Below are 25349 nucleotides of genomic sequence, written 5' to 3' on the forward strand. Positions count from 1 at the left end.
TATGCTTGAGCTCATTGTTGCAGCCACTGTGTCAATCCACCTCGTTGAGGGTCTTCCTCTTTTCTGCTGACCCTGTACTCTGCCAAGCATGATGTCCTTCTCCAGGGACTGATCCCTCCTGACAACATGTCCAAAATATGTCTAAGACTCGGTTTTGCCATCCTTGCCTCTAAGGAGCATTCTGGCTGTACTTCTTCTAAGACAGATCTGTTCGTTCTTTTGGCAGTCCATGGTGTATTCAATATTCTTTGCCAATACCGCAATTCAAAGGCATCAATTCTTCTTCAGTTTTCCTTATTCATTGTCCAGCTTTCACATGCATATGATGCGATTGAAAATACCATGCCTTGGGTCAGGCGCACATTAGTCTTCAAGGTGACATCTTTGCTCTTCAACACTTTAAAGAGGTCCTTGCAGCAGATTTACCCAATGCAATGCGTCTTTTGATTTCTTGACTGCTGCTTCCGTGGCTGTGGATTGTGGATCCAAGTAAAATGAAATCCTTGACAACTTCAATCTTTTCACTGTTTATCATGATGTTGCTCATTGGTTCAGTTGTGAGGGTTTTTGTTTTCTTTATGTTGAGGTGTAGTCCATACTGAAAGCTGTGGTCTTTGATCTTCATTAGTAAGTGCTTCAAGCCCTCTTCACTTTCGGCAAGCAAGGTTGTGTCATCTGCATAACGCAGGTTGTTACTGAGTCTTCCTCCAATCCTGATGCCCCGTTCTTCTTCATATAGTCCAGCTTCTCGGATTATTTGCTCAGCATAGAGATTGAATAGGTATGGTGAAAGAATACAACCGTGATGCACATCTTTCCTGCCTTTAAACCAATCGGTATCCCCTTGTCCTGTCTGAACAACTGCCTTTTGATCTATGTAAAGGTTCCTCACGAGCACAATTAAGTGTTCTGAAATTCCTACATATTAAAAAAAAAAAAATTTTTTTATACATATATATATAGCAAAGTGTATGTAAATTTTTGTAAGAGATACTGGCTTGTAAACTTTCACTTAAAGCACAATAAAAAAAAAAAAAAGAAAGTTAAGTTTTGCTAGTTCGGTATATATTCCAGCTACAAGCCCTTTGTCAAATACGTGGTTTGCAAATATTTTCTCCCCAACTGATTTTTGACAAAGGTGTGAAAACAAGAGGAAGGATAGTCTTTTCAACAAATGGTGCTGGAGCCATCCATAGGTAAAAGAATGAAAGTTAACCTAAACCTCACATTTTATGAAAAAAATTAACTCAAAATGGGTCACAGACATCAATGTAAAACTACAGAAGTTTCAGAAAAAAAAAAAGAATAGGAGAAAATCTTTAGCACCTCAAGCTAGGTGAAGTTCCTAGACTTGTGAAATAAAATTATAAGTTTTGTTTTATGTAGACAGAGAGTTCTCTTACGCACAACACTAAAGGTCATCTTATTAAATGTTAGAAACCTATGTGTTGTATAATCATGAATAAGTACATATTTTTTAAACTTATGGTTATGCCTTGAACTATAACTGACTTTTAGAAGTGGCTTGTCTAATTTCATATACTTGTATTTAGGTGATCAGGGTCACTGAAACACTTGAAACTTACTCTTTTAGAAAACAATGGAAGATTAAGGAACATGTTCTGTTGTCCAAGACTTCAGAAGCCTTGCAACCATTGCTCATTGATCTTGTGATTATCTTAGCAAGGGTTCTATTTTTTTTTTTTGGTATGAACAAGGACGTTTATTATAGAATTGTTTATAATAGAAGAATGAACCTGAAAACCTTATAGTCTGTGGAATACTATGCGGATATTACAAAGAATAAAATAGACCTGTATGTATTGACTTAGAAAAAAACCCAGTTGCTGTGGAGTCAATATTGACTCAGTGACCTTGTGTGTGCATCAGAGTTGAACTGTGCTCCATAGGGTCCTCAGTGGCTGATTTTCCAGAAGTAGATCACCAGGCCTTTCCCTTGAGGCACCTCTAGATGGACTCAAACCTTCAACCCTTCAGTTAACAGCTGAGCATGTCACCCTCTTGCACTTCTCCTTACAAGAGCCCCAACCAAGCATAGAGTTCTCCTCCTGGAACAGAGTCTATTCTTATTTTCCAGGCTGAGGGATCCAGCCACCATGAAGGCCAACCCAAATTCCATGGACATGGTCCTTGGGCTCCATTTTGGATAAAATAAGCAGTTCTTTTTCACAAGGAGTCACTGGGTAGTACAAACAGTTGACATGCTGTACTGCAAGGGTTCTATTTAAGTGTGATAATGTTTGAGCACACACTTATAAGATTTATGTATTCTGACATAATCTTCAACCAATCAAAAGTTTTTTGTTCAAAGTTCCTGATAAAATTGTATATATTGCACTTTGAAAATCTAAATTAATTGGAGCATTGATTTATTCAGTAATGATGTGCCGCCCAACTTTAAAGTTGTCCCTTAAACCTGTACAGCAATCTGTTAATGGTGTTGTGAGCTGTTTATTTTTGACAGAGTTGACGCCAAAGACATGATCTATAAAAGGGAAAATTGATAAATTGCACCTCATCAAGATTAAAAGCTTCTCCTTCTGTGAAAGACTCTAAGAGGGTGAAAAAAGATATATATTTTTAATTAAAAAAAAAAGGCCTAGATAATAATGGACAGTTTTACAAAAACAAAGATCTCCAACCTGGTCTTCCCAATGCCTGAAGGAACCGCTTGTCTACATTTGTCAGAAACTTAAAACCTACTCAAGTATACATCCCAAGCTACCCCCTCCCCATTTCTACCCTCCGCATTCATGTTTATACAAGACTAAGACAGATGCTAGGTGTGCCAAATCTTCAATTCACTTAAGTATATTCCACCCTGTGACAGAGCAATTCCACAGAAACAAATACGAGTCATGTATAAAAATGTTCTTTGCAGCTTTACTCACAATGACCCAGATCTAGACACAGTCCAAATGCCCGTCATCTTTATACAGGATAAATAAAATCTGATATAGTCATATGTGGAATATTCACTACCGTGATAGTGAGCTTACTGCTACAAGCAACAATACAGATGACATTAATGTTGAACAAAAGAAGCCAGATATAAAAGAATCTGTATTCTGTTGATTGCATACTTATAACATTCAAGGATGAGCAAAGCTAATCTTTAGTGATAAACGTTAGAAATCTTGTTATTTGCGGGGAACAGGGGCAGGAACTGACTGGAATGGACATGAAGAAACTTTATGGGATGCTGGAAATGTTCTGTCTTCATCTGGGTGATGGTTATACATGTGTATGTGTATCTGTCTGTATTCACTTAGCTGCAGACTTAGAATCTTCGTATATATAAAATATCCTTGCACAATAAAAATTAAAAAAATATTTGTAAAATATATGTAATAATGAAATATTGAAAGTACCTGTATCACTTTAAAGTATTGAAAGTATTCAGAAACAAATCAATGATGGTGGCTGTAGTCAATTCTTTTTAACATAGTTCTAGCCAGAGCTGTTATACAAGAAAAACAACACCAGACTCCACCAAACTGAGTCCAGCACAACTAGATCAGATACCTCTAGTGGTGTGACTAACAGGTATTTATTACTTACAGAACAGGGCATGAATGAGTAGACTAGCACACCTCATTAGCCTAGGGTCCTTGAAGTTAGGCTCCTGTCCACAGAATTAGATGGCATCCGAGCACTCCGCAGTTCCTGTCCTGGGAGGAGAACATCTAAGTTCCTCTCTCCTGGGATTAAATACTAATTGGACAGCCATGTCTACATGCCAAATAGCATATACAGGGAGCAGGTAGGGGAAGGGGTAATGAAAGGAAGCAATAAAAGGTAAAAGGGAGTAATAAAAGTGAAACATCCCCTGTAGACAATGGGCATCATTTATTGCCCCTGGTTAGGCTATTCTAGATTTACCGGTGCCAGAGAACATCCCTCCCTTCTTTACTCCACTAAGATAGAGTTCTGGGTTTCTTCAAAGGACAACCATCTTGCCCTAAAGCACACATTTTACTTTATGTCCTTTAGTAGCTATTATGTCCACTAGCAGCTAGGGAGTTGGTGAGGGGGAAATTATAGCACACCTGAGCATCCAGCAATTTCTATTCTTAGTTTGCTGAAATTTTTTTTATTAAGGATGAATATTGAATTTTGTCAGATGCTTCTTCTGCATCAGATTGGGATGAACATATGATTTTTCTTTTTTAGTTTATTAGTAATTGAATTATACTGATTGATTTTTCAGATGTTGAACTGGCCCTGAGCAGTAATTCAGATCATTGTGTTCACTGATTGGTTTCCTTTTTATTGCCTGGCCCTCCCCTAGTGTGTAAGCATCATGAGGGCAGAAAGCTTATTTGATTTAGTCCTGCAATATCCTTAATACCTTGCACAGAATGCCGCTCCATAAGCTTGCTTTAGACAGAGTAGATGCATCAAATCTCTGTTGGATGATGAGTGAATCACTCAACACAGATTTCACTAAGGTCGCCAATGACCTCTAGGTGTTTCAAGTCATGAGCACTTTTCAGTTCCTATCCTCAGTTTCTCTGAAGCATGAACACACTAGACTAGTCCTTGAGATATAACTCCACATCTGGTTTCCTTCCACCTCCTGGACCTCAGTTTCTCAGTCTCACCTCCTCTTCCTCTACCTGGTATAAATGTTGGAAATCCTCAGGGCATGAGCCTAGGTCTCTACTCTCCTCATCCCCACTCTTTCCCTTGGTGACCACTGCCATGGTTGCAAATACTATCAATGTCTTCCTTGGTTTTCTCTCCAGCCCAGATCTCTCACCTTGCTTCCTCTTTGGCATTTCCACTCCAGGTCTCTCCAGGCCCTCAAACTCCAGCTCTACACATTTGAACTCATGACTCCATTCCCCAACCAGCTCCTCTTGTGTGCCCCTCTCTCAGAAAATGGGTCCAGCTGTTTAACCCACATGCCCACTGGGCAACTCCTGACAACCCCCTCACCCTCTCACCTGCTATTCAGTCACCAAGTCTTGTGGATTAGCCATCCCGGTGCTCTACATCCCCAGTTTGCCATCCCCACTGCCACCATCATCCCTTTCCAGGATCACCGCCACACCCCTAGTCAGGACTCCGTACATTTACTTATGCCAGCATATCAGAAAGGTGTTCACTTCTTTTGTTCCTCTCCCATTGACCAAGCTCAAAGGGATGCTGAAAAAAGCCCAGAATTTACAGTGAGAAATAAAGCAGAATAGATACTATGGTGGGTGCTAGGCAATTAGGGAACAACCAGAAGGTAATTGATGAGTATGGAGATCTCACCATCCATTGTCCTGAGGGTCTGAGGTCCTCTGCCAAGGAAGGGTCCACCTCATGCAGGGACCGGGCACTTTGCATCCTCTCCCCCGGACAGTGTTGGAGGAGAGTGTGTAGACAGACATAATCTCTCTGAACCGCCTTTTGCAGATGACTTGTAGATAATTTCCCTTCTTGATGCACATTATCTCATAAAATACAACCATCACTTAGACAACAGTATACGTTGTTATAACCATGACCCGTAACCCATTGCCAACTCATAGCGCCCCTAATGTAGTCATGCCCAAATCATATAAACTCAATCATATCAACAGACTCGAGTCCCAGCTCACAGATGCCACTTAATTCAGTCAGTTCTACCTTAACGTTATTCCGGTGAGTCAGGAGTTTCTTGCTATTGGCGCCATCTACTGTCGACAGTGGTTGCAACGTTGGCATGAAAGACTCGCCCAGGTAGAAGTGCATAGGTCGGTAGGAGCTGGGAGTGGGAGGCTGTTTCTTTTATCCTGTGGGGAAGTGTTATTTTATTCTGGGGCCAGTGATGAACAGTTAGGGAGTCTGTGAACTTGGATGGGAAAAGTAACAGAATCGTATTTTCCCGAATCTGTAGCTGAAATTAAGTCTTTACATTGTGAATGGAGGTTACAAACAACAGAACAGAATCCGTGACTTCTTTGCCAATAGAAACCATGCATGTTTTAATATCGCATCCATAGTTGTGGTAGACATCTTGAAATATCATTTATGCTGCTTAGCCCTTCAAAAATGTTGCTAGATCTTATTAAGTGTGTTAATAAAGCAACACATTTATAGTTATAAATTGATTTAAAAATATATTTTGATAACTATTCCAATAGAGTTGAGTTCTTTTTCAGTCATATGTATTTTATGCATTTAAAAACATTTTCTGAGAAGGGGTCCATAAGTTTCAACAGACTGCCAAAAGGGTTGAGACTCTTGCAAATAGTGCAAGAAGAGGTGTGGGTGAAAGATGGAACCAAGGGGCACCTCTTTTATAAAGGATAAAATGACTTTCAGAGAACAAGGAGGGTTCTGGATCCAAAGGGTAGTCAGGGAGGGATGGACTGAGGATAGCTTTATACTAGACAAATATGAAGGATGCACTGGCGGCCTTCAATAGGCTCTGTTGGAGGAGAGGCTGACGGAAATCAGGATGCCATCGGGGCTGATTAGGGCTGATGTTGAGCAACAGAAGTGTCATGACCACACACATCTTTACTTTTATTTCATTCATTTGGTCAGAAAGCATTTACATGTGCCATTCCTGTCCCAGGCCCTCATCTATATCCTAAGGGTCCAAGGATTCCTGCCCTCAGGAGCTCACAGTCTGGTGGGGAAGACAGACATTCAGATTGAGAGATGAAGGTATGTACCCTAAACAAGGCAGTAAAGGGAGGGGTGAAAGACAGGGAACACAAGAGGAGGAGGAGAAGGTTGTGAGCACTTGTGGAGGGGTAAGCAAGGGTGGCAGCATTGTGGGCAGCAGGGACCGCACTGCCGACTCCTGGTCCAGGTTGGGGCATCCTTGTCTGGTGCACTATTGTAACTCAAGACCTGTGTGACAGGAAAGAGGGGACCTGCTGGGAGTGAGGGGCCCTAGGAAGGATGGAAAAGTGAAGGCCCCAGGTTCAAGGATAGTTCCTGGTATGTAATCTGTAGGGCCCAGTGCTGAATGAAAATATGGGGCTCCTTATTCAAAACAGCAGGAAGGTTAAAGATACGAACACACAAAGCTTTTCCCTCTCTAACTGCAGTCTCTCTTATGACTCATCATGGTGTTTTTCTATATAATATTTAATGCAGTTCTATGTAAAGAAAATTAAAAGTTTAAATTATTAGCATGAATCTTCTGTTCATCTTTATACTGTGCAATGCTAATTTTAAATGCAAATATAAGAGCATTTAATGTATATGCAGAATCGCCCAAATCACACAGTTCTCATTTTGTAGCTCATACAAGCACATTTATTTCATTCTTACCAGAATAGTGGAAATGCCACACAAAACCAACCCACTTTTTTTTTTTTTTAATTTCACTTCTTATACATCACATTCTCCCAACATTCTCTACCTTCAGATCACTGGTAAGTAAGGAAGGACTGAAAGGAAAAGGAACTATGAATTGCCCTGTCTTTCTCCTTCCTTTGATGCCATTTTCATTGTAAAGTGGCTGGCTAATACAGGGACTGCTATGAGTAAGAAAGGATACCTACCATAGGTTTCCTTGGTTGTTGGAATGGCCTCTTGGTGAGCACTCCCACCCCCAAACCCCCTTACTCAGTCATAGATGTTAACAGCTTACTTTGAGCCTTGCAGACCTTCCACACATCCTGGGCCCACTGGAATTCTGTGTTCCTGGGTGGCAAGGAACAGCATACACACATTCAGAGATATCTCCTCTGCTCACAGGCAACACTCCCTTGTTCCATCTGACTCCACTTGAAAACCACAAGTTTAAAGATAAAATTATGAGGAATTTCAAGACCACAAACTAAAAAAAAAGCTCATGGCTGTCAAGTCGATTCCGACTCATAGTGATCCTATAGGAAAGAGTAGAACTGCCCAAGGAGCGGCTGGTGGGTTTGAACAGCAGTTGCTCTCCTTAGCCTTCTTGGTAACCCTGTAGCCAATGCTGATTAGCCTTCTGCCGGGGGCCAGCCTCAGCAATGAACAGGGTTACCAGAGGAGGGGTAGAGTTCGGCGAAAAAAGAGTGAGAGGTAGTGTGTCTTATATTTTCATTCTGCAGAAAAAAGAAGCCTCTGCTCTTTATTTTTTACATGGTCTTTTATATCATAAGCTTACAAAAGCATAACATCGCATGATCAACAAAGGGGCAGTACAAGATATAATCATAAACATTATTTCCCAGAGACAAAATTTTCCAAGTGGCACATAGTACAGTTCCGCATACACACACAAATGCAATGAGCTTTTGTTTAGTTGATTTAGAGTAACAATTGACTTCACACTGCTTTACACTTATGCTTAATCTTGCAATACCTTCCACAGTTTTTATAACAATTAATCTTTTTGCAAAACCATTGCCACATAGGCTTTGTCCATCTTGTCCAGGGTGGCCAAGTTCTTGAAGTCCAGCCACTTTGGGTTACATTATATTGTCCACGATTATGCCAAGGACAATTCGCCCAATCTCTATACCCAAAGACCAGTCAAGCGCAGCAGTGAGAGGGGTAGACGAGAAGGTTGACCTGTAATTGGCTGAGAAATTGGCTGAGAGAACTCACTGCCTTTTGTTTTTCCACTTTTATGGGATCATGTGTGGGTGGTGGTTTAATCACAAAAGGGCCTCGGTAAATACCAGGATTCCACCATCCTGTTTTAGTTTTCCATAGTCGAGCTATTTGTTTTCCCCCTAAGACAGCTTCATGTTGATCCTCAGGTAATACACGGGCTGTCCCTGCCCGGGATTTTACCAGGGGATTATGAGTAGGACGCCCCCCTCCAAAGGTCCCTAAATCTATAATGGAATTTTATGCTTATACATTCTGCTATACACAGGCTGAAAATGAAACAGAAACAGAACACAGATGACAGAGATATTCCTGACTTTTCAGGAATTCTTCGATGTTTATGCTGGGGGCAGTGGGTGCAGAGGGGCCGCCCTTGCAGCCTGGCTCCTCCTGACTTTTCAGGGATTCTTTGATGTTTATGCTGGGGGCAGTGGGTGCAGAGGGGCCGCCCTTGCAGCCTGGCTCCCAGCATCTCCCCCTTTTTTATTTTTTAATTTCGCTAGATGAAGATCTGAAGCCACCTTTTGGATAGCTTGATTTAAGATTCGGAAGATGACTGGAAGAAAGAACAACAAAATCAAGAATAAACATAAAGAAATACCCGTGTTTAACAGAATGTTTTTAAGACTATGCTTTTGAATAAAGGAATTTAAGGAATCAATAAATTGTTTGGCTATTTGAGAAGAGGAAAAATCTTTTTCTGCTTTTGTAATATCTTGTATTTCCATATGTAATTTGTCAATATTAAAACTCAAATCGGAATGATTCCATATGCCCTGGATATGATTTTTGATTTTTTCCCAATTATGTATGTATGGTAGTATTTACAGGCAGTGGAGTAACACAAATCCATTTGAAACTTACATGGCATCTCAAAGTAAGTCGCACTTTGAGATTAGTGATTTCTTGTCCTATATATAGAATTGCTTCTTCAAGGGCATTAATTTCTTGTTGTAATTTTCTATCAATGGCTTCTTGTGTGGCTAAGGCTAAAGTAATATTTTTACTTAAATTATCTACATAGTTTGCCGTATGAATCTGTTGTGTTAACGCCATAGCAGAAAGTGAAAGAGAAGTTGCTAAAGCTATGAGAGCGGAAATCCCCAGTATTAAAGCTGCTACAAACCGTTTGGCTCGAGATAAAATAGCAGAAGCTTGTTTTAAGGCTTCTAGGCCTGAATCATCATACCAATCTTCTTGTAAATGTACAGGAATCATAATATATTTTGGCTGTTGTAAAATCATCATACTTTCGACAGGAATTGCAGGGTTTATACAACTGGTCAGTATACAATCTTCACAAGAACTAACATAATGTGTTTTCTTGTTTTCTATAACAATACTAGAGTGATTGTTGCGGCTAATTAATAACACATATGGAGCAGGTACACAAGCTTGAATATCAAAACTCTCATTATTAAAAGGACGGGACAAAGTGACATTGCCGGCAGCAGTTGCCAGTCTCCACAAAGATGGATGTATGTTACCCGTGAAGGTAGAAAGAATAGGGGGAACCCATCCATTTATATGCCAACGATTAACTTTTTGTGGGAGAGGGACTAAGGTATCTTGCCAATTAAAATGATATCGAGTTGATTGTAAAAATAGACGATAATCATCTTCAGGATTTAAAATACTACAATCAATAAGACGTGCAGACATTTCAGGCAAAGCATATACAACTTGTGAATTATACATACAATTTCTCCAAATAGGAAATCCTTTTGAAGGGTCAATCATAGCCCAATCTTGATTGCTCTTAGAATCCTCAGGAGGCGACTTATCACAGGTAGGAAAAAGAGGAGTGTGTACTTTTGGGATACCTTTAAGAAAGTCAGTTTTTTCTGGAAGGATGAGGCGTAGAGCCCATAATAATCTGTAAGGCTGTTGGTTTTGATTTCCATTAGGTGAATCAGTAATCATTGATTTGAAGCCAAAAGGAATACAGCCAGGGATAGTTTTTTGCAAATTTCTTAATTGAATACAAATAGGAGGATTATCTGATATACCAGAATAGGAATAATTAGAATTAAAGCCTTGAGGGTTCCAAAATATGGTTTCGCCCCCCAGTAATGCAGAATTATTAGTAAATACAGAGGGGGAAGGATCTTCCCAGGTGACGGGGTGAAATATAGGAGGTTTTGGGACATAAGCCCAATGCATATCAGCCATAACAACACATACCTGACAGGAAATGATAGCGAGCATTGCCACAAAAAGAGTACCCGCATTTACGGGAATATGTTGATCCACGGTTAAGATGTGAGCCAGATGAGTAAGTTTTTTGAGTTGGCCCCAAGTTGGGGGCTCAGCCGCAATGGTTTGATGGGTTCTTGAATAGGGAGTATGTCTCCGGCTTCTCCACCGCACTTTGTCTCGAGATGAAGAGTTGTTGAGGTTTGTAGAGGGTTGTATAAAGTCAGTGAGAAGGGGTGGAGTAGAAGATGAAGAGGAGGGAGAACTAGAGACAGGCGAAGGTGGGGGTGTAGATGGAGCATTTTCAAGAGACAGATTTCTCAGAAGAGTCGTGGGAGGTGTTAGGTTTGTGAGCAGTGAGGGGGGAAGTGTTGGAGGAATTTTGGTGGTTTTTGGGTCTTGCATGTCTGATGAGTCTGTCGGGTATCCACAAAGGGGAAGTTTCGTCCTGTGGGAAAACACAAGCATAGCCTCTTCCACAAGAGATTAATGGGTCAGGTCTTTTCCATTTTCCATAACAAGAAACTACCCCCTGGTAAGCAGGTTTTTGCCAGCTGATACCAATCATAAGGAGTCATCCAGCTGGTTGACAGAATATCTATTAACGACAATGTGTATGGAGACAGGGGTCCATATTCTTTGCAGGCATTTTTAACCTCCTTGAGGAATTTATAAGAAAGAGGAGTCCGTTCTGCATCCTCATCAAATTCCCCGCTATAATGTACTGGAAAGCACAAAGGGAGGGTAACGTCTCCCTCAGACAAGCCTTGTTTTAAGGCTGCTTTGATTTTTGATTTTCCTGCCAGAGAAGGAGGTGGGGGAGGTAAAGGTACTCTATTTCGAGGAGTAAAGGTCAATGATTTAACCTCATACTTTGGAGGCTGTGACTCAATTTGCAACTTTCGTAAAGGAAGAACAATATCCTCATCTTGATAATATCTAGCAGCCTCCTCCTCTAGATCGACTTGCTCCTCCGGGCTCAGAGTGTCATTCGTGATTGGATTAGATAGACCAACAAAGGAGGGGGCTGAAGGGGTAGACACTACAGAAGGATGTTTCTGAAGCAGAGGTGTTTCTTCCTCCTCTAAAGTGGGGTCAGAGTCAGGATTGTCTAGTACTTGGAATGCTTTAACAGAATCGGGAGTTGGGTCAAGAGTATCTCTGATAAGCATCCATAATGCAAAAGCATCAACAGGCACCCCCTCAGGACCACATCTAGTATAATATTTTTGTAGCTGTTCTCCCACAGCTTTCCATATGTCCAAATTAACTGAGCCTCCCTCTGGGAACCAGGGGCATTGTTCCTGAACAAAATGTAAAAACCGAGCTACTTGGCTTCTAGTCACTGCGGTTCCCCTTTTTTTGAGCATACACGTGATGATATCAATAAACAGTTTCCTTTCTGCAGAGGATGTTTGTCCCATAGTGTTTTTCTAGTATTCTCTTGCTTATACAGGGGTCTAACAACTTCTCATATGTTTTGCCTATCTTTCCTTTCCTATCCCTGTCCTCTCTAACGACGGGGTGGCTAAAGGGAGCTTTTCTCCTTTCTTATTTAGCTCTAGGCAACAGCCCTATCTACCCCGAGACGACAATGCTTACCTTCAGGTCCCTGTTCGGGCTCCAGTTGCCGGGGGCCAGCCTCAGCAATGAACAGGGTTACCAGAGGAGGGGTAGAGTTCGGCGAAAAAAAGAATGAGAGGTAGTGTGTCTTATATTTTCATTCTGCAGAAAAAAGAAGCCTCTGCTCTTTATTTTTTACATGGTCTTTTATATCATAAGCTTACAAAAGCATAACATCGCATGATCAACAAAGGGGCAGTACAAGATATAATCATAAACATTATTTCCCAGAGACATAATTTTCCAAGTGGCACATAGTACAGTTCCGCATACACACACAAATACAATGAGCTTTTGTTTAGTTGATTTAGAGTAACAATTGACTTCACACTGCTTTACACTTATGCTTAATCTTGCAATACCTTCCACAGTTTTTATAACAATTAATCTTTTTGCAAAACCATTGCCACATAGGCTTTGTCCATCTTGTCCAGGGTGGCCAAGTTCTTGAAGTCCAGCCACTTTGGGTTACATTATATTGTCCACGATTATGCCAAGGACAATTCGCCCAATCTCTATACCCAAAGACCAGTCAAGCGCAGCAGTGAGAGGGGTAGACGAGAAGGTTGACCTGTAATTGGCTGAGAAATTGGCTGAGAGAACTCACTGCCTTTTGTTTTTCCACTTTTATGGGATCATGTGTGGGTGGTGGTTTAATCACAAAAGGGCCTCGGTAAATACCAGGATTCCACCATCCTGTTTTAGTTTTCCATAGTCGAGCTATTTGTTTTCCCCCTAAGACAGCTTCATGTTGATCCTCAGGTAATACACGGGCTGTCCCTGCCCGGGATTTTACCAGGGGATTATGAGTAGGACGCCCCCCTCCAAAGGTCCCTAAATCTGTAATGGAATTTTATGCTTATACATTCTGTTATACACAGGCTGAAAATGAAACAGAAACAGAACACAGATGACAGAGATATTCCTGACTTTTCAGGAATTCTTCGATGTTTATGCTGGGGGCAGTGGGTGCAGAGGGGCCGCCCTTGCAGCCTGGCTCCTCCTGACTTTTCAGGGATTCTTTGATGTTTATGCTGGGGGCAGTGGGTGCAGAGGGGCCGCCCTTGCAGCCTGGCTCCCAGCAGCCTTCGGCTTTGGGGAGGTGGCGGTGCTAGGCTGCACGGCTTTTGTTGGGGAGGTGGGGATAGTGACCAACAGGCTGAGAACTGGTTTCCACAGTCGACCCCAAGTGTTGGGAGGCGCCGCCTGTAGACCTGGGCGGAGGCTGCCCAGAGTCAGCGTATGGGGTGTGGCGGCCCTTGCTTGCCGCCTCTGCCCTGGTGCGCCTGGACAGGATCAAGAATGAATGTTGGGCGGGCAGTGTTGCCTGTGGAGTCTGGGGTAGCGGAGACCTGGGAGGAATAGTGGGAAAGCAATATAACGACGGATTTAGGGCAGGGATCTTGTGGAGAAGGTGGCGCCCAGGGAATTGTCTTCAGCCGCGGGTTAATGACAGAGTGGGCAGGGTTAGGCTGGTCCAGGCAGGAACCCCTGTAAGAGGAAGCAGCCCTTGGCTCTTCAGCTCTCCACTGATTCCCAGCGCCTTTGGTGATGTTCCAAGTCCGCGTGCGCTCAGAAAGTTTTGGATGGATGGATGGTTGATAGAGGAGGAGGCTATCACAGGCACAAGAAACAGAGGAGACCACTGGGAAATGCAATTTCCTCGACCCTTAGCTCTCCCCAGCAACCTACACAAAAATCGAAAATTTTAGATGTCTTAAATTTTTTTTGGTAAAGGTCCACGTATGAAATATTTTTAGCCTTCCGGGTATTTACAAGAGCTGCCATTTTAGCGCCAAAGCAGGCAAGGCAATACATAAATGAATAGGTGCTGCTGTGTGTCAGTAAAACTTTATTTTTGGATACTGAAATTCGGATTTCATCAATTTCTCACATGTCATGAAATATTATTCTTCTTTTGATTTTTTCCAAACTTTAAAAAAATGTAAAAACAAAACCACTAGACAATAGATAAGTGGTAACTTTGGTGAAGGGCAAGACAGTACACAGTACTGGGGAAGCCAGCATGTCTTGTATAAGGCCTGAATTGCTGGGCTGAGGGCTGTGGGGACCATGGTCTCTGGGAACATCTAGCTCAATTGGCATAACATAGTTTGTAAAGAAAATGTTCTACATTCTACTTTGCTGAGTAGCATCTGGGGTCTTAAAAGCCTGTGAGAGGCTGTCTAGGATACTCTCCTGGTCTCACTCCTTCAGGAGTAAGGAAGAATGAAGAAAACTGAAGATACAAAGGAAAGATTAATTCAAAGGACTAATGGACCACATCTACCACGGCCTCCACCAGACTGAGTCCAGTATAACTAGATGGTGCCTGGATAACACCACTGCCTGTTCTGATAAGGATCACAATAGATGGTCCTGGATAGAGCTGGAGAAAAATGTAGGACAAAATTCTAACTCAAAAAGAAAGACCAGACTTGCTGGCCTGACAGACTGGAGAAACCCTGAGAGTATGGCCCTCGAACACCCTTTCAGCTCAATAATGAAGTCACTCCTGAGGTTCACCCTTCAACCAAAGATTGGACAGGCCTATAAAACAAAATGAGACTAAGGGGGCACAGGAACCCAGGGGCAGGCACTAGGAGGCAGGAGGGAACTGGTAATAGGGAACCCAAGGTTGAGAAGGGAGAGTTTTGACATGTTGTAGGCTTGTTAACCAATGTCATAGAACAATGTGTGAACTGACTATTTAATGAGAAACTAGTTTGTTCTGTAAACCTTCATCAAAAGTACAATAAAAAAAAAAAGTAAAAACATGTTCTTAGCTTCTGGGACAGTAGAAAAACAGGTTGCAGGCTGTTTTTTTCTGGAGGGTAGTTTGTTGACCTTTGATCTGAAGAATAAGGGGTGAAGTAGGGGCAGTGGCGTCACTAGGGTTGGTGTCATCCAGTGTCGTAACTCAGGGTGTCACCCCTCCCCCATGGACCTCCTCCCTACCAGACCACACAGAATCCTTAGTAATATTTTTTGTATAATGTTACTTGTGGATTGTAATTCCTGTATGTCACTGAATGTAATGGCAATAGTAGTGACATAATTCAAACTTAAGCCCAGTAAATTTCATTAAAATCAAATATATATTTGTAAGACAGTGATGTTTTTAAAGAAGTTAAAAAGATTAAAATAAAAAAACTGAATTTAAGATTTAAGTTATATTTCTAAACATGTGTGAAGAAACAGCATTTTCCCCACTTCAGGTTTTAAACTGTCAGTTTCTCTATTTAGTTATCAGAATTATATAATCAATAATTGTTATACATGCAAGTTTCTTATCAATTTTAATCATAGAATAATATGTGATATAGTTGAAAATTGCTTAAATGTAGTATTTCTTAGATTTTATGAATACCAACCACAAAACTGTTTTGTCAAATCTTTCTACATTGAATTACAACATTATTAGTTATAACATTACGAGTAGCTGAGCAGGAACCTTTCTTGGTTTTTCTCTTTCTTTCCTGTAATTGCTTCTTCAGTCTCAAAAAAGTTACTGATATAGGTTCATGAATACGAATTTTGTTTTCCACAAATACATAGCTAAAACGCCTGAAAATTTGTCAAAATCAGTGACCGTAAGAACACTGGCAGCAAACAAAACAACAGCACGTGCTTGTAGCACATGGAGATTAAACCACGTGATTCAAAGCGTCATTGTAATTGGGTAGTAATGACAGCTCTGACCGGAGCACATTTGAAAGTTCAAAAAATAAATTAGCATAGAGTTTTTAGCCTTGTAGATATGTTGATACATGTACGCTGGGCTTACAAAAAATATTTTTGTTGTTATAACTAACTAAAGGGATATCTGTATTAAAAATAAGGAATTTCTGCTGGAACTGCACATTTGACAGACAGTCATTTTGGTGCACCCCCTCTGATAGTGTCACCCAGTGCGCTCTGCACCCACCTCGTCCTCCTAGTGACTCCACTGGGTGAGGGGACCAACTTGCTGCAAACTTCCTCTCCTATATATTTTCCTTTTTAAAAAATTTTTATTGTGCTGTAAGTGAAAGTTTACAAATCAAATCGGACTCTCACACAAAAATTTATAAACACCTTGCTGTATACTCCTAATTGCTCTCCCTCTAATGAGACAGCACACTCCTTCCCTCCACTCTCTCTTTTTCCGTCCATTTGGCAAGCTTCTGACCCCCTCTATCCTCTCATCTCCCCTTCAGACAGGAGATGCCCATATAGTCTCATTGTCTACTTGATCCAAGAAGCTCATTCTTCTCCAGTATCATCTTCTAGCCTACAGACCAGTCCAATCCCTGTCTGGAGAGTTCGCTTTGGGAATGGTTCCTGTCTTGGGCTAATGGAAGGTCTGGGGACCATGACCTCCAGGGTCCTTCTAGTCTCAGTCAGACCATTAAGTCTGGTCTTAAGAGAATTTGAGGTCTGCATCCCACTGCTCTCCTGCTCCCTCAGGGGTTCTCTGTTGGGTTCCCTGTCAGGGCAGTCATTGGTTGTAGCTGGGCACCATCTAGTTCTTCTGGTCTCAGGCTGATGTAGTCTCTGCTTTATGTGGCCCTTTCTGCCTCTTGGGCTCATAACTATCTTGTGCCTTTGGTGTTCTTCATTATTCTTTGCTCCAGGGGGGTTGAGACCGATTGATGCATCTTAGATGGCTGCTCGCTAGCATTTAAGACCCCAGAAGCCACTCTCCAAAGAGGGATGCAGAATGCTTTCTTAGTAGATTTTATTATGCCAATTGACTTAGATGTCCCCTGAAACCAGGTTCCCCAAACCCCTGCCCCTGTACACTGGCCTTCGAAGCATTCAGTTTATTCAGGAAACTTCTTTGCTTTTGGTTTAGTGCAATTGTGCTGACCTCTCCTGTATTGTGTGTTGTGTTTCCCTTCACCTAAAATAGTTCTTATCTACTATCTAATTAGTGAAACCCTCTTCCTCCCTCTTTCACCACTCTCATAACCATCAAAGAATATTTTCTTCTCTGTTTAAACTATTTCTCGAGTTCTTATAATAGTGGTCTTATATAATATTTGTCCTTTTGCAACTAATTTCACTCAGCATAATGCCTTCCAGATTCCTCCATTTTATGAAATGTTTCACGGATTCATCATTGTTCTTTATTAATGCATAATATTCCATTGTGTGACTATACCATAATTTATTTATCCATTCATCCATTGATGGGCACCTTGGTTGCTCCCATCTTTTTGCTATTGTAAACAGTGCTGCAGTGAACATGGGTGTGCATATATCTGTTCATGTAAAGGCTCTTATTTCTCTAGGATATGTTTTAAGGAGTGGGATTGCTGGATCATATGGTAGTTCTATTTCTAGTTTTTTAAGGAAGAGCCAAATCGATTTCCAAAGTTGTTGTACCATTTTACATTCCCACCAGCAGTGTATAAGTGTTTCAGTCTCTCCACAACCACTCCAACATTTATTATTTTGTGTTTTTTGGATTAATGCCAGCCTTGTTGGAGTGAGATGGAATCTCATTGTAGTTTTGATTTGCATTTCTCTAATGGCTAATGATCGTGAGCATTTCCTTATGTATCTGTTAGCTACTGAATGTCTTCTTTAGTGAAGTGTCTGTTCATATCCTTTGCCCATTTTTTATTTGTGTTATTTGTCTTTCTGTGGTTGAGTTTTTGCATTATCATGTAGATTTTAGAGACCAGATGCTAATCGGAATATATTTCCCTTTTTTTATTACCAAAATATACCAAAATCATTTTTTTTATTATTATCCTCAACTTAGTTTTTCATCCCTTAAATAACTGTGCTCTCTTAAACAGTTTCTATACTCCACTGAAACACCACCATTATCTAAATTTCCATATACATTTGGTATTAAATTCCCATATACATTCCCATATACATATCTGTTTTTGGATTCAGTTCTATTCCATTGATCTAGCTGGCTCTTCCTGCACCAGGACAAAACTTCAAAAATTTCTACAGTAAGTAATACAGATAAACTTTTACTTGTATAAATATCTTTGTACCAGAATTTTCAGGAGGGTTTCCCAGAACTGGAAGGCTGGTTTAAAGGAAAGGCATCTTCACGTGTTTGTAACCAGTTGTCATCTACTTGACTCTGACTCATGGGGACCCCGTGTGCATCACAGCAGAGCTGGGCTCCATAGAATTTTCAGTGAATACTCCCAAATTGCCCTCTAGAAGGCGGGCCATTAATGCTCCCACAAGCAGGGGTGCTGGATTCCCGATTTCTTGCCAGTGTTGGCAATCAGCTAAGCAAGACATATCTTACTATTATTTTAATAAATATATTTTAGTATGTCCATTTAATTTCCTTCTGTGAATCGTCTGTTCACATCCGTTGCCCATTTTATTTCCTATGGGATTAATGTTTTTACTGATTTTTAAGAGTTCTTTATATGTATATGTTTTGAGGGAACAGTGGTGGTTTAGTGGTAGAATTCTTACTCTTCATGTGGGAGAACCAAGTTTGATTCCTGGCCAATACACCCCATGTGCAGCCACCACCCATCTGTCAGAGGAGGCTTGTGTGTTGCTATGATGCTGAACAGGTTTCACAGAGTTTCCAGACTAAGACAGGCTAGGAAGAAAGGCCTGGCTATTTACTTCTGAAAATCAGGCAATGAAAACCCTAGGGGTTCCAACAGTTGTGCATGGGGTTCCCATGAGCTGGGAGCTAACTCGATGGTAGCTAACCATTTATTACACATATGTTTATTTATTATATGCATTCACTACATTTTTTTGTTTTATATTTTATATATAATATATATTATTCTCTCATCTGTTATATATATATTGCAAATATTTTCTCTGAGTCTTTGAACTGTGATGAAGTTTTAAATGTTTTATGGTCAATGTTTGCAGTAGTTTTCTCTACGGTTTCTGAGTTTTGCTTAAGAAGGCATGATTTAAAAATATTTTCCTTTGTTACAATTTTTGGGTTCCTTATTTTGTTCTATTGATTTAAATTTCATCAAGAGGGGACTGGTTAAATTAATTTTGGTACTTTCACACTGAGATACTTTGCAATCATTTTAAATAATGAGAAGACCTATATTAAGTGCTAACATGGAAGGATGTTCAAGAGATATTGAGTGAAAAATGCAAGTTGCAGAACAATGTATTTCATGGAATTCTATTTAAATTAATAAATACAGCAGCAAAAGTCTGTCTTTATTTCACTATAAAAGATCCATTCTTCATGTATGACCATTGCATTGCTGTCCTTTTCCTTTCAGGCAGAGCTTACATATGGCATGGCTGTGTTTTAGGCGTCAGGGGGTTAGTGCCTGGTGCTTTGTTCAGTTACCATCAAAGACTCAGTGAATCCTTTTCACAGTGTGAAATTTCACTGGCTCAAAGGAGCATCTCAGAACAAATTATCAGCTTTGTTTATTTCATTTGCAGGATTAATACAGGCAGTTAGTTCAAAATTTAAACATACAAAAGAATAGACTGAAAAGTCTCTCTACTTCCCCAGGTCCCTACCCTCCAGTTCCTCTCTCTGGAGACAACTACTGTTACCATTACCAGTTTATTATGTATCCTCCAGAGATTATACATATATATATATAAATATACATAATACCAAAAACCTATTGTTGTTGAGTTGATTCTGACTCATAGCAACCCTATAGGACAAAATAGAACTGCCCAATAAGGTTTCCAAGGAGCAGCTGGTGGATTCGAACTGCCAAACTTTTGGTTAGCAGCCAAACTCTTAACCACTGCACCACCAGGGCTCCAATATACATAATATACATATATTTGTATATATATCATATATATATGTTGTTGTTTCTGGGTGCCATCGAGTCAGTTCTGAGTCATAGAGACCCTATAACAGAATGAAACACTCCAGGTCCTGCACCATCCTCATGATCGTTGTTGTTCGCATCGATTGGATTCCAATTCATGGTGACCTCACCTGTGCGGAGTAGAACTGCTCCATAGAGTTTTCAAAGCTGTGACCTTCGGAAGCCAATCACCAGGCCTGTCTTCCCAGATGCCTCTGCGTGGGTTCGAACTACCAACCTTTTGGCTAGTAGTGAGCACTTAACGATTTGTGCCATCTAGGGACTATACCTGACTATCTATCCATCTGTCTACTTATATACACATACATATACATATGTATATACGTGTGTATGTCTTCTTCCAAATAGTAATACACGATAAAACTATGTATCTTCATAACTTGTTTTTTTTTTTTTTTTTCCACTTAACTTATCTTGACTTATTCCAGGAACTGAACATGGACCAGCATTGTTGGAATGGAGGGAGCTCAGAGAAGGACATTAAGAAATGAGATAAAAGACAAAGTCAGGACCAGAGAAGGCCTTGTAGGATGTTATGGACTGAATTGTGCCCCCCTAAAATATGTGTTGGAATTCTAACCCCTATACCTGTGGATGTAATGTAATTATCTTACATCTAATGTAATGTAAGGTCCCTGGGTGGTGCAAATGGTTTGTGCTTAGCTACTAACCAAAAGGTTGGTGGTTCACAGCTACCCAAGTGTGTGCCATAGAAGAAAGGCCTGGTGGTCTGCTTCCATAAAAATTACAGCCAAGAAAACCCTATGCAGCATAGTTCTACTCAGTAGCACATGGAATTGCCATGAGTCACACTAGGCTCCACAGCAGCAAGTTTAGTTTTCTTGGAATGGAATATAAAGTAATCACCTTCTATAATGCAATCTAGTATAACGTAATCAATCAGTCCATTGAGGTCATACCAGTGTACGGCAGATCCTAAACCTAGTCATTTCTGAATTATACAATGAGCAGCATAGACACAGAGACACGTGCGTACAGTGGGGAAGACACATGCTATCTGATGGTGGGAAAAGATGCATCTCTAAGGCTGGGAACACCAAAGATTGCTGGCAGATACTAGAAACTGAAATAGACAAAAAAGATCTTGCCCTGGGGCCATGCCCTGACTTCAGAATTTTAGCCACTTGAACTGTGAGAAAATAAACTTCTGTAAGGTCACACTAGGAAGCTAAGACATAGAGCAAAATCATAAATATCTCAGTCAAGTCTTTGTATCGGTAGATGCGTTTTGGGCTTGGGCCTTACTGCTAAGGAGGCATCTGCCTAGAGTCCGCTCACTGAGGAGGCAGCTGTGTTCATCATTGATGCCCAGTGTTCAGAACAATCACTGCTATGTTATTGGTGCTCAATAAACATCTGATGAAAAGATGAATGAATCCCTCTTGACCCCACTGATTTGACATTCAATGTATCATATTGAATTTTCATGTACATTTGGCCTATTTGTGGACTTCCTGCTCTGTTCCATGATTCATCCGTGTATTGTACTTATAATCAACCTGTCCTGATTTTCATAACTTTGTAATATGTTTGAATAACCAGCAGGGCTAGGTCCCTGTTACTACTCTCTTTTTTTCAGAATTTTCCTGGCTGAACTTTAGAATTGGCATGTTTACTTAAACAAAAGGAGACAATTTTATTGGGATCAAATTAAACTTATGTATTAGTTTAGAGAGTATATGTTCATGATGTTGAGCCATTTATGAAGGACATGATATGCCTTACCGTGTTCCAATCTTTTTTGAGCTCCTTGGTAGTTTTTATTAATTGTCCACGGGCATACAGGAGTGGGTACTTCTATTTATTAACAAATGTCTGCAGAGAATTAAGAAAGGGTACAATGGGATCAAACTCATTATTCTCTCACCAAAGTGTGTGTGCGTTCCTTTTTAAAAATTTTATCTCAGAGTACTGGTCCCCAGTTGGCCCAGCCAGCATTCTCACATTCTCATCAGGCCTAGGGAGCCCACCTCCAAGCCCCCTTTCTTCTTCATTGACACATCCCTGCCCAGAGCTGCAGAAGCAGTTGGAGCATCTGACAGGGTCTGGCCTTGCTGGAGATGGTAGAGCCAGTTTTTGAAGAGGTGGACAACACCCTTCTGAAAGCATCGCTTGAACAATAGTAAGGCACATCACATTCTTCATAAAATGGCTCAATACACTCCTTTGTCTGAGCTGTCCAGACTTCTCATGGAAACCACTGCAAAAATGTTTTTGCTGGTCTTGCTGCCCTCACACCCACCAGCCACGCCTATTTTATATCCAACGAACGCATCTTCCTAAATTCAAGGCTGATCCCTTGGATTCCAGTCTCATCTCTCCAAGTGCACACAGGATCATCTTCTGCTGGCCTTTTGCTGTCTGGCAGCCTGACTACCCCACCTGCTACCCTTTATGCTAACAACTGGCTTCCATTTCACTCCCAGCCCTTGCTGACCTTGCACCAGGAACTGCCATTCTTAGTGTCCTTCCTGCACATTCCCCTCAGCCAACCCTGCATTCATCCTGCTCACCCTTGTCTGGCCCCTGGGCAGGGGCCTTGGGGCTAGGGCCCATGGATGCCATCTCTGGGCTGCCTGTAAGAGACCAACAGTGTAGCTTTTATTGTTGTTAGTTGCCTTTGAGTCGACTACAACTCATGGAAACCCTGTGTGTGACCTCCATGGTGACCCCTATGAAATTGTGCTCCATAGGGTTCTCAAGGCTGTGACCTTTCAAGAAGCAGATTGCCAGGCCTCTCCTCCGAGGTGCCTCTGAGTGGGTTTGAACCGCTAACCTTTTGACTAGTAGTTGAGCACTTAACTGTTTATGTCACTGAATCAGCTAACAGTGTAGTAGAGCTGGGTTTTCATCCCCAGGTGCCTTCCTTCAGAGCTTGATCTCCCTCAACCTACAGCCCTACTAGTGGATTGCCCCACATCAAGACAAAGAGACTCCCATGCTGAACTGTGAATGCCTGTTAACCTCTTCTCTAAAGAGGGCACGCCAGGCCTCCCCAGCCGTACTTGGATTGTGGTGCGTGGTCTCCCCCGAGCCTCTGATGGTGTGGGGGGCCCAGGGAGGGGTCACAGAAGAAGTCTTATCACCAGAAACTGGGACCTAGGGCAGGGAGCGTGGAAGGTGAGGCTTGGTTTTGGGGAAGGGAAGTGCTGTGGATTGAATTGTCTCTCCCAAACATGTGTTGGAATCCTAACCTCTATGTCTATGGATGTAATCTTGTTTGGAAATAGGGATTTCTTTGTTATATTAATGAGCCCATGTCAGTGTAGGGTGGGTACTAAACCTAATCACTTCTGAGTTATAAAAAAAGCAGATTAGACACAGATACACACACATGGGGAAGAGAGATTCCATGTGAGGAATGCCAAGGAACACCCAGAGCTATTGACAAGGAAACAATAGACACGGCTGAGATCCTGATTTGGACTTTTAGCCTCCAGAACTGTGAGAAAATTAATTTTTGTTCTTTAAAGCCACCCATTTGTGGTATTTCTGTTATAGCAGCACTAGCTAACTAAGACTGGGAGTAAATTGTGGGGCAAGAGTTGGGTCTGTGTTCAGTATGGTGATCTAGCTGTAATCTGAAAGGGAGGCTGAGGTAGCACTCCAATGTGCCTAAGATGTTTCATATTCTTTGGTATAATAGTTTATTGAAATGTCAATGAATGCTGTCCCCAGGAGAACAGTGTCTACTTCCTGTAAACTGTGCCCTGGCTCCACTCCCCATCCCAAAATGTGCCTAACCTTCCAGCCTGTCTCTCAGATGTAACCTCAACTTTGTGTTCCAGTAGAGTGTTGTCAGGGGAATGAGAAAGGGGTGGGACATGGACTTAATATTCATACGTATCAGACCATCCTATCTGCAGGGAACTTGTGGCTTCCTGGATAACGACTTTTGTCTTACTTACATTTAACAATTCATTCCTAATCCAAGGATGCAGATGGAGGTAAAGAAAGGAATATGCTGTAGTAGAAAGAGTACTCACTCATATGTGGGTTCTTATCTAGGCTCCAGTCACTTTCCATTCAAGTCTGTTAATTTCTTTGGGCTTCAGTTTCCTCATCTGTAGAATAGAGATAATAATGGTCATCTCATAGGGTAATTAGGAGAACTGAATGATGGATAAAACATCCAGCACTGAGCTCAGTGCACATGGTAGTGCTTCCTTCCCTTTTACTTGGCACCCAGTGTCTGTGTGACTGGCAGAGGCCTCTTGAGAAGACGTTGATAAACTGGTAAACTGCCAAACTGTCATACCAGGGTTCAAAGTTGTCAACGAAAGACACACTCATGCTCCACTTGCGCATGAACTAACGCTTTACTCACATAGAGAAGAGACAGAGCGAGATCAGCTTCTAGTGGGCACTGATCTCCACAGCCAGCAGGATCCCCCTGCACACAGTCAGTGCAGGGCAGATGTACTATGTACACCCCTCTCGTAGACTGAAGAGACCCTGTTCCCTTTCCTCCAAGAACAGATGTAGAAATGGCGTTGGCCAGGTGCCATATGGTGCACATGTGCAAGAGACAGATAAAGTTACTGTGTGCCCAGAACAGGGGGAAGGCTTCTCTGATATAAAGAAAACACTAGGAGAGAGAAAGCGACCCAATTCCCAGCCTCCTTATCAGAGAATATTCTGGGTCCAAGGCCTCTGCTTAGGCAGCCCGGATGGGAGGTGTAGAGGCTGCCTGTTCCTCCAGCACTAGAGGTATGGTTACATGACGCATGGCATATCCACATTATATACTCAACTGCTAAAAACAATGAGGTAGGGACTTTCAGCTATGGCAAAGTGAAGAAGTTGGCAAATTGTTTCTCTGTACCCAAAAGTATAAAACTGGACAAAATGTCAAAAGCAATTATTTTAGGGTTCTTGAAATTGACCAAGGTCAACTCATTAAATGGAAAAAATATTTATTCATAGTAAAAAGCTGCTGGAACTTCTGGTAAGAACCAGCTGGACCCTGCCACCTTCTTACCTGGGGCTGCTGCCATTACCACCCCAAGCTTGATACACGGAACAGTTTCATCCAGGGCTTCGACCTGGTTCACTTTAGTTCAGCCCCCGCTGAGAGTTTGCATTTCCATCCCAGACGCACTGAATCATAATCTACATTTTAACAAGATCTACGAGAATCTC

General features: G+C 41.4%; 1 long non-coding RNA gene across 1 annotated transcript in view; it reads left to right on the forward strand.

Moving 5' to 3' along the window:
• LOC135230384 (uncharacterized) overlaps nucleotides 1-10079 on the forward strand; it is a 21071-nt gene extending 10992 nt beyond the window's left edge. Inside the window, exons 2-3 of the long non-coding RNA XR_010321036.1 lie at nucleotides 6575-6666; nucleotides 9057-10079. This is a non-coding gene — a long non-coding RNA (uncharacterized LOC135230384). The remainder of the gene's footprint in view (nucleotides 1-6574; nucleotides 6667-9056) is intronic.
• The last annotated feature ends 15270 nt before the right edge of the window (nucleotides 10080-25349 follow it).

The sequence above is a fragment of the Loxodonta africana genome, chromosome 2, assembly GCF_030014295.1.
Source record: "Loxodonta africana isolate mLoxAfr1 chromosome 2, mLoxAfr1.hap2, whole genome shotgun sequence".
Taxonomy (NCBI): domain Eukaryota; kingdom Metazoa; phylum Chordata; class Mammalia; order Proboscidea; family Elephantidae; genus Loxodonta; species Loxodonta africana.